Source organism: Capra hircus, unplaced genomic scaffold (assembly GCF_001704415.2).
Source record: "Capra hircus breed San Clemente unplaced genomic scaffold, ASM170441v1, whole genome shotgun sequence".
NCBI lineage: Eukaryota > Metazoa > Chordata > Mammalia > Artiodactyla > Bovidae > Capra > Capra hircus.
Window position 1 is genome coordinate 561 of NW_017193624.1, and position 9,160 is coordinate 9,720.

General features: G+C 47.2%; 3 non-coding genes across 3 annotated transcripts; all 3 read left to right on the forward strand.

Moving 5' to 3' along the window:
* The first annotated feature begins 1,025 nt into the window (after window positions 1-1,025).
* Window positions 1,026-1,098, forward strand: TRNAV-AAC. Its single transcript has one exon. It is a non-coding gene; the product is annotated as a tRNA-Val (tRNA).
* A 3,633-nt stretch (window positions 1,099-4,731) lies between these two features.
* Window positions 4,732-4,805, forward strand: TRNAN-GUU. The gene has a single exon. It is a non-coding gene; the product is annotated as a tRNA-Asn (tRNA).
* Window positions 4,806-5,403: 598 nt separating this feature from the next.
* On the forward strand, window positions 5,404-5,476 carry TRNAV-CAC. Its single transcript has one exon. It is a non-coding gene; the product is annotated as a tRNA-Val (tRNA).
* The last annotated feature ends 3,684 nt before the right edge of the window (window positions 5,477-9,160 follow it).

Genomic DNA, 9,160 nt, shown 5'->3' on the forward strand with positions numbered 1-9,160 from the left:
AAAAGGAGGAAAGCCACTGCTGGAGGAAAGGGCACGTGCATTCCCCAGATTGAGAAGCTCTACTGCTAAAGGAAACCAGAGACAGACAGACACACAGACAACCTTGCATTAAACCCTTTCAGCGAAAAGAAACTCTGCCTGCTGTGAGGTACATACGAAGACCCTTCAAGACACCGGCTTTCTGAAAAAAAACAAAACAAAACAAAACAAAACGCCTTTACCTCTCTTAAACTCGCGCTCCACGACCTGTTGAACAGCAAAATTATAAAAGGAAAACAAGAGGCGTTTCAGACATTGTAAAATGTAAAACTAAGCGGTCCTTCAAGCAGAATCTCAAGTTTGGAATGAAGACGGTTAGATCTGCGTGGACCGCGCCTGGCTCCTCTGCGGCTTTACGCTGGGCCTGGTAGGCAAAGGAATTCAACAAATGACCCGAGCCTCAGTCTTTGCGGCGGTTCCTGCTAAACGTGAAAGCGTGATGCAAGTCTGGACTGAAACTAGAGGACTAGCATCAGCCACAGAGGCAGGAATCTGAGGAACCCCCGGTGCTAGGCGGCGCCGGAGAAGCGCTGCTCTGAAAGGCCTGCGAGAGAGGAGCGCACGGGTCAGGCGGGGCAGAGGGGAGGCGGGTCCTCTGTTTCCCGAGTGGGATTGGAAGCATCGAGCCAGGTCCCCGCTGGCGCCATGAAAGGGACTCCAAGGCACTGGATCTGCCTCTGGAAGGGCTGTGTCCACCTTGACGGACGTGGGGCCACCTGGGGCTCAGACGCACCTTACTCCCCCCGCTCCTGAGGCTTCTGAGAACTGGGGAGTCAGGGGAGGCGACCTCTGCTCTTGGGCGCAAAGCTGGCACACAGGGACCTCGCCCCGGGAGAGGCGAGGAACCCTAAATCAGGCCCTTTCAGGAACTGCAGATCCTTGCCTGACGGATTGTTTTCAGAGTCCTCTTCCTTTGAAAATTTGAAGGTCAGGTGTGTTCAAACATGCAGTTCTTGAATATGTCACTAGACACAAGTGGTCGTGTGGTTTCCGTAGTGTAGTGGTTATCACGTTCGCCTAACACGCGAAAGGTCCCCGGTTCGAAACCGGGCGGAAACAACTTCACTTTCCTCCAAGGTTTTAGATTCACATTTTAAATACAAAATAGAGGTCTGCCTCGTGGAATGAGGCTTGCAGCTTCAGCTTCAGCATCAGTCCTCCCAAAGAATATTCAGGGTTGATTTCCTTTAGGACTGACTGGTTTCATCTCTCCTTGACCTGCATACAGGTTTTTTCTGGAGGCAGGTAAGATGGTCTGCTATTCCCACCTCTTGAAGAATTTTCCATATTTTGTTGTGATCCACACAGTCAAAGGCTTTAGTGGAGTCAATGAAGCAGAAATAGATGTCTTTCTGGAATTCTCTTGCTTTTTCTATGATGCGATGGAGGAAAATGCAGGGAAAAAAGGAGGAAATGGATAGAACCAAATTAATTGGAGAAATATACGGAAAAGGTTAACTAGAGAGTGCTACAAACAATGGAGGAAATGTCCTTGGTAAAAGGCGTTTACAGGGTGATGACGATGAGCCTACTTTTTCATGCATTCTAGGATTCCCAGTCAACCTGCTTTCCTCCAGAGATCCTCTCTGAGGATCAGAGACTACCTGGACGTAAGTCCTTGTGTGTGTGTGTGTGTGTGTGTACACAAGACACAGAGGAGTAGGGTAGTAGTGGAGTAATTCCCATAGGTGGCCCCGCAGAGTATGTACTTTTTTCATCACTCAGGGTGAATGAAGTTTTAATCCATATCGTTGCCATGTATCAGAAATTTGTTTCATTTTATTGAAGAGTAGTGTTTCTTGGAGTGACTATGTCACAATCATATCTATTCACTTTGTGCTGGACATTTGAATGGTTTTCAATTTGGGGACTATTATGAACAAAGCTACTATAAGCAAGTCCCTTTTGTGGCGTTTTTTTTATAAATTCCATTTTAAATTTTCTATTCTATTCTTTAATATGACTTCCTGGTGGCTCAGATGGTAAAGCGTCTGTCTACAATTCGGGAGACCTGGGTTCGATCCCTTGGTCGGGAAGATCCCCTGGAGAAGAAAATGGCAATCTACTCCAGTACTATTGCCTGGAAAATCCCATGGACAGAGGAGCCAGGTAGGCTAAGGTCCATGGGGACGCAAAGAGTCGGACACGACTAAGCAACTTCACTATCACTTCACTATTCTTTAATATACATTTATTTTGTGAATGGATGTTACATTCATCATGACAAAATTTATTGAAATGTTTAAAAATGTATTCAAATGTTACAAAAGACTGAAGTGCCAGCTTATCTTTAATTGTTTCCTCCTAGAACATACTTAATATTGGCCACCTCTGTGCCAGCTGTGTTATTTGATTATCTCATTTAGTCTACACAATAGCCTCCATACGTCCCACCTATAACCTCAGGATAGTTCTTCTAAGGCCCTGAGGAGACTCCAATATGGTTGACTCCTGTGGGTGCTCATCCCTCTCGCTTTCTCTCTGCTCCTCTCCTTTGATCGACTCAGCTCACTCTCACCTCAGAAAATGAAGTGAAATCCACTTTGGGTTTTGTGCCAGGGAGGACCCCCTAGGTCCCTATCACCAACCGCATATTCTATTTAGGTTAAACCAGAGTGTCCCATCTGAGGTAAAATTTCTGCAAATAAGAGTGTTATTTTCTTTTTCTTTGCCTTCACCCTTTTGCCATAGCCCAGAGGGGCAGACAGTTGTCAGGGCGGGAGGCGGGGTTCCTGGGTCCCTTAGTTTTCTCACAGCGCTCATCACACTCCTAAGCTGCCACCATCTCTTACCTGTAACATATAAGTTTGTCAGTGGTGGAGTGGGAATGGAGGCAGGAGAACTCTTCTTTTATTCTTCATATATTTCTGATTTGGAGACGGGTAAGGAACCAGAGATCAAATTGTCAACATCCGCTGGACCATGGAAAAAGCAAGAGAGTTCCAGGAAAACATCTATTTCTGCTTTATTGACTATGCCAAAGCCTTTGACTGTATGGATCACAATAAACTGTGGAAAATTCTGAAAGAGATGGGAATATCAGACCACCTAACCTGCCTCTTGAGAAATCTGTATGCAGGTCAGGAAGCAACAGTTAGAACTGGACATGGAACAACACACTGGTTTCCAAATAGGAAAAGGAGTACGTCAAGGCTGTATATTGTCACCCTGCTTATTTAACTTCTATGCAGAGTACATCATGAGAAACGCTGGACTGGAAGAAACACAAGCTGGAATCAAGATTGCCGGAGAAATATCAATAATTTCAGATATGCAGATGACACAACCCTTATGGCAGAAAGTGAAGAGGAAGCTAAGAAGCCTCTTGATGAAAGTAAAAGAGGAGGAAAAAGTTGGCTTAAAGCTCAACATTCAGAAAATGAAGATCATGGCATCGGTCCCATCACTTCATGGGAAATAGATGGGGAAATGGTGGAAACAGTGTCAGACTTTTTTTGGGGGGGGCTCCAAAATCACTGCAGATGGTGATTGCAGCCATGAAGTTAAAAGACACTTACTTCTTGGGAAGAAAGTTATGAACAACCTAGATAGTATATTCAAAAGCAGAGACATTACCTTGCCAACTAAGGTCCATCTAGTTAAGGCTATGGTTTTTCCTATGGTCCTGTATGGATGTGAGAGTTGGACTGTGAAGAAGGCTGAGCACCGAAGAATTGATGCTTTTGAACTGTGGTGTTGGAGAAGACTCTTGAGAGTCCCTTAGACTGCAAGGAGATCCAACCAGTCCATTCTGAAGGAGATCAGCCCTGGGATTTCTTTGGAAGAATGATGTTAAAGCTGAAGCTTCAGTACTTTGGCCACCTCATGTGAAGAGTTGACTCACTGGAAAAGACTCTGATGTTGGAGGGATTGGGGGCAGGAGGAGAAGGGGACGACAGAGGATGAGATGGCTGGATGGCATCATGGACTCGATGGATGTGAGTCTCAGTGAACTGCGGGAGATGGTGATGGACAGGGAGGCCTGGCGAACTGTGATTCATGGGGTCACAAAGAGTCGGACACGACTGAGCGAATGAACTGAACTGAACTGAACTGAACTGAAGTTATTCTCACAAGTGTATATTTGTTAAATTTACAATGTGAGTAAAAATAACCATTTAAAGAAAACACTCAGACAAACGAGCTATACTCACTTAAAGAGAAGTCAGGGTCTCTCAGTCGTGTTCAACTCTTTGTGTACCTAGGGACTGTAAGCTGCCAGGCTCCACTGTCCAAAGATTCTCCAGGTAAGAATACTGCAGCGGGTGACTATTCCCTTCTCCAGGGGATCTTCCAAAATCAAGGATTGAACCAGGGTGTCCTGCATTGTAGACGGATTCTTACCATCTGAACCCACGGAAATCCCACTCTGGTGGAAACCGCCTGGTGGACACAGGAAACCGAAAGCTCAATCTCGTCCTGGAGGCCTTTGCCAGGGTGGGCAAACTCATTTGTTGGGTGTAGGCGAGGAAACGGGAAGAGCCATCATGGGAACAACCCGGTGTTCAGCTGTCCTTGGATCTATTTCGGTTCAGGCCTGGAAGGTTCGAGGCCTGGATGGCGGTTTCTCTGGGGCGCTGGCATCTGTGGCTGGTAGGGCAAGGAAGTGGCACCGTTTTACTGGCGGACAGAGCGCTCACCCCGGGAATGAGTGTCTACTCCATAGAGAGTCCCAATGAACCCTGTAATGCTGTCTCTGTGGCGCAATCGGTTAGCGCGTTCGGCTGTTAACCGAAAGGTTGGTGGTTCGAGCCCACCCAGGGACGGTGGGGGTGCCATTTTAGGCAACACCAAAGAGACTCCCTTTTGCCAGGAGGACACCGGAGAAGTGATGTGCCCAACGGACTTTCAGAGAAAGAGCACAGGAGTCAGGTGCAAAGGAACAGCGGCGAGGGCGCGTCCCGGGTGGATTGGAAGCGTCGGTCATTCCTGAGAGCACGGAGCGCTGATCACCGGCCCCGAGAAGAGGACCACCGAGGCGCGGGTCCGCAGCCCGGGAGGGCGGCTTCCACGCCGCTGGGTTTCGGGTCACCTGGGCCTCGCTCGCACCCACCGTCCCCGCCTCCTGCGGCTGCCGGGAGCTGGGGAGTCGGCGGGGGCGACCCTGAACTCAGGGTGCGCAGCTGAGGATCTGAGGATTCTGCGTTGGGTGCGGGGCCCCGAAGGCCACCTGTGGGGCCCGAGGGGCCTCACTTCAGGGCAGACGGGGAAACCTAAAGCAGGGCCCTCGGGAGCCGCCGTCTCCGTGCCTGAGAGAGCCTGGGGCTCCAAGGTTCCTCTTTGAGTCTTAGAGTTGGTGGTGTGGTTCGTGGTGGCGGGACCTGGGATTTCATGGATACAGTGTTCAGGAATCGGGGTTGTCCCGTTTCCGTAGTGTAGTGGTTATCACGTTCGCCTCACACGCGAAAGGTCCCCGGTTCAAAACCGGGCGGAAACAGGCTTCCTCTTTCTTTTTCCCCCGCGGAGATGTGCCTTCTCATTGGCAAAACCAACAGGCGCGAAAGGCACGGGTGCGGCAGGGGACGCAGCTGGAGGAAGAGTGGTGACCACCTGCAAGTCTCTTAATTCAGCGCTAGGAGATCTGGAGGTGAACGGATCCGCTCATCATCCGCCACTCATCACCGAGCCTGACGACAGAGAAAACCAAGGTTCACAAAGAGAGCAAGACCTGGCTCGGCAGCACGCAGCGCTACCGCTAGACCAGGAGGGACCCAGTCCGCTACTTTGTGTCCTTGCCCCAGAGCAAAAGCGACGCCCAGGAAAGGAGAGGTGAAGGGCGATGAGCCGCGAGGGCAGGGCTGGGAGCCTTGCACAGCTGCACACAGCCCTGGGCCGCTGCGACGTTTCACAGTCGAGGCTCCTGTATTGGAGGCAGATTCTTTACCGTCTGAGCCAACAGCGAAGTCCAAAACGGAGAACCAGAATGCATTAGCCAGGAATCGAACCCGGGTCTCCCACGTGGGAGGCAAGAATTCTACCTCTGAACCACCAGTGCCACTGTAAAGAAGATGTTTGCAAGGGTAACCTAGATGGAGGTTTATTCAGGTCTTTCTCAAGTGCAGGCCAGTCAGGCCCTGTGCTTGTAGGACGGTCTAGGCTTTCATCCTCAGCCCTCCGCCACAGGGGCTGCCCTCTGCCCTCTGGCCTCCTGCGGGTTGCTTTGGCGGGCACTCAGGTGTGCTTTGGATCCGTCGGAGTGGTGGAACCGCCTGGTGCTCATGCTCACCGGCTCAGTCTTGTCCAACTCTTAGCGACCCCTTGGACTCTAGCCCACCAGGCTCCTCTGTCCATGGGATTTCCACGCTCCTTTGCTAGAAACCCATCGAGGCAGTGCAGCTGCCCCTTGGCTCCTGCCTGGCTCCCCGTGCCCTGCAGGGAGCATAACGTGTTCTGTCAGGACACAGAGGGGAAGAATCCTTCCGTGTGGTTGGAGGATGGAGAACCAGATGGGAAATGCTGCAAAGAGAGGGGAATATTCTCAAAAGCTTCCCAGAACTGCTGTGTGGGTGCTGTCGGTTGGGTGGCTGCCCTAGGACAAGAATGCTTAGTCTTGTGTTCTGGCCTTGGCCAGTCCCGGTCCAGTCTGAATTCAAGCACAGAAGCACCCTTCTTTCCCACATGTATGTCATTCAGCTCTCTCCAAAGCGGAGTTCTGAACCACCTTTTCTATCTCAGTGAATAGCAACCACGTGGGTCTTTTTTTTTTTTTTCCTTTAACTTTGTTTTGCTGAAATGTAACTCAGGAATATAAAAAAGGTTTACCTCTCCATGCTACAAACAAGAATAAAATTCAAGTTGATAATAAGGATGACTCTCGAATACTTTTTAACACGCTAGAAAATTCTAATAGTTGATGTATAATTACATAGAAAAATGTTTGTCCTGTCATGCTCCCAGAGATGACTCTTGGTATGCACCACACTACTTTAATTATTTTGGTCTAAAAACTACCTCATGGTTACTTTCAGATTTATTATTTATAAAATTTAAAATTATGTGTCCCAGTAAATTAAATATACCATATAATATCTTTTAAATCAGGATTAAGTCTTTTGAGTTAAGAAATCATAGTGACTTAATTATTCCCCTTTCAATTTGGGGTCAGCGTTTTTAGGTATCATCTAATGTGTGATTCTAAGCAGCATTTATCAGACACGACTCAGCTCCAATCGCGATTTGAAGGTATATCATTAACTTTAAGTTCTTTGATATTAAATTGGTTCAATTAATGTATAATCTTTGCCTGGAGAATTTCTAATTAAGTAGAAAAAATAATGCCCATATTTTTATAGGTTATAATAGAAGAGCTCTAGATTACCAGCTAAAGAGAATGTGTTGGTACCTTTAGGAGATATTCCTGAATGTAGCCATACATCACTTGAAGAAAGTACAATACATGGACTCTCTAAGTTAAGACCTATTGCTTACCTGAAGTACTCCTTTATTAAAAAAAAAGAAATTCCTGATTCTTAGTTACCTGCCTTCTATATCTCAAGTCACCCATTTTCCCATGTGGTATGCAATTCTATTTTTAGTCACTGCTGGGGTCCTTAGGTGCTGGCAGGCAGATGAACCTGAGAAGAACATGGCAGGTTGTTCTCCTGCTGTGATTCTTATTTGTGTGTGTGTGTGTGTGTGTGTGTGTATCTTATTTTTGATGCCTCCTGGTGTGAATGGACCAAGGAGTGGACCTTGGCTTTACTCCTGATACAGCAGTTTTCCAGGAGAAGGGCCTGGTACCTGGTGAGCACCTAGTAAGTGCTTGCTGACTGAAGACTCCTAATGCACAGTTCCAGAAAACTGATGAAGAGGACAGAATGTGGGTAAGATCCACAGAGGCCTAGAGTATAAGGGACAGAAAGGCACAAACTCCAAAAGGGAGAGAAAAGGGCAGAGAGAAATGTCCTAGAACGTAGAGACATCTCGACTGAGTACGGAAAATCTGAAGAGCTCTTCTTTCATCACCAACTTTAACTGAGGAATCGGTGGAAGGGGAACCAGGAGCTCTAAGGATCCAGATTTGTACAAGATGTATTATAGGTGCAGGATTCTGTAGCTTGCAACAATTTGTCTCAAATGAGATAATTTTTGCAGATGTAGCCCCGTACTGTTGAGATATCATACAGAGAGAGTCTTGGGCTTGCAAATGCGCCCATATACCACAGGGAGACCCCTTATTAGATTGTGTGCATCCAACCAAAGCCAAAATACAACTCATGAAGGGAAGAGGGTAAATGTCTGGGACCAGTGGGTTGTTTTGTTTTCGTTTTTGTTTTTTTTTAACTCCTGTAATCCATAAGCTGCTCTGCAAGAGGCTCTCCAGAGTCATTCTGGCTCGTCTTGTCTGGACTCAATGACTTGGTCACCACTGAAAACAGTTACAATTATTAGAATACTTTCCAATCAGCTTGGAAGCTTAGCTGCTGAATATGTGCAATCTCTGGGAAATGCACACATTGTCTTTTCGTTGTACCTGCCACTAAGTTGAGTCAGTAGGGCACAAATCCCTTTGTTAGAGTAACAGACAGGTGTATTGACAATTTCTTGTGATGGCAAGACCGTGAAGAAAAAGACTCTTTCCTTGAGTCGGCAAAATACATTGGAATATAAATTAGCACATCTCTTTAGGGAAAACTAAGAACATAAAGAGATGCCTTCAGTTTCTAGCAAAGTGCACTGACAGAAATCAGATTAACCCACTTCAAATCTCACTCTCCACCTTTGTCCCACTCCCAAAGGAATAAAAACACAAAAATACGTGAAATACTGATTTCTAAGACACTGGAAATCAGGCAGCAAAAGGATAGCAAGCCTGAGAGGTGACAAACAAACAAGATGAGTCTTGTCATGGGCCACCTTCCTGCTTTCAGTGAGTTCCCAAGCTGGGCACCAAGAGGAGGATTTCAGGTCAATTTTTCATTTGACTCTGGAGATGAAGCTGAAATTCGGTGGAGAGTAAGGCAGCTAGAGCTCACAGGACAAAGATCCAGTGATTCTTATTTGCAAAGCAGATGTAAAGAGCAAAGGTATGGATATCAAAGCTGAAAGGGAGTTCGGGTGTTAGGGTCCAAACGAAAGGCTCTAGGAGCTGAGTCATGTTTACCAGAAAGAGACAGGATAT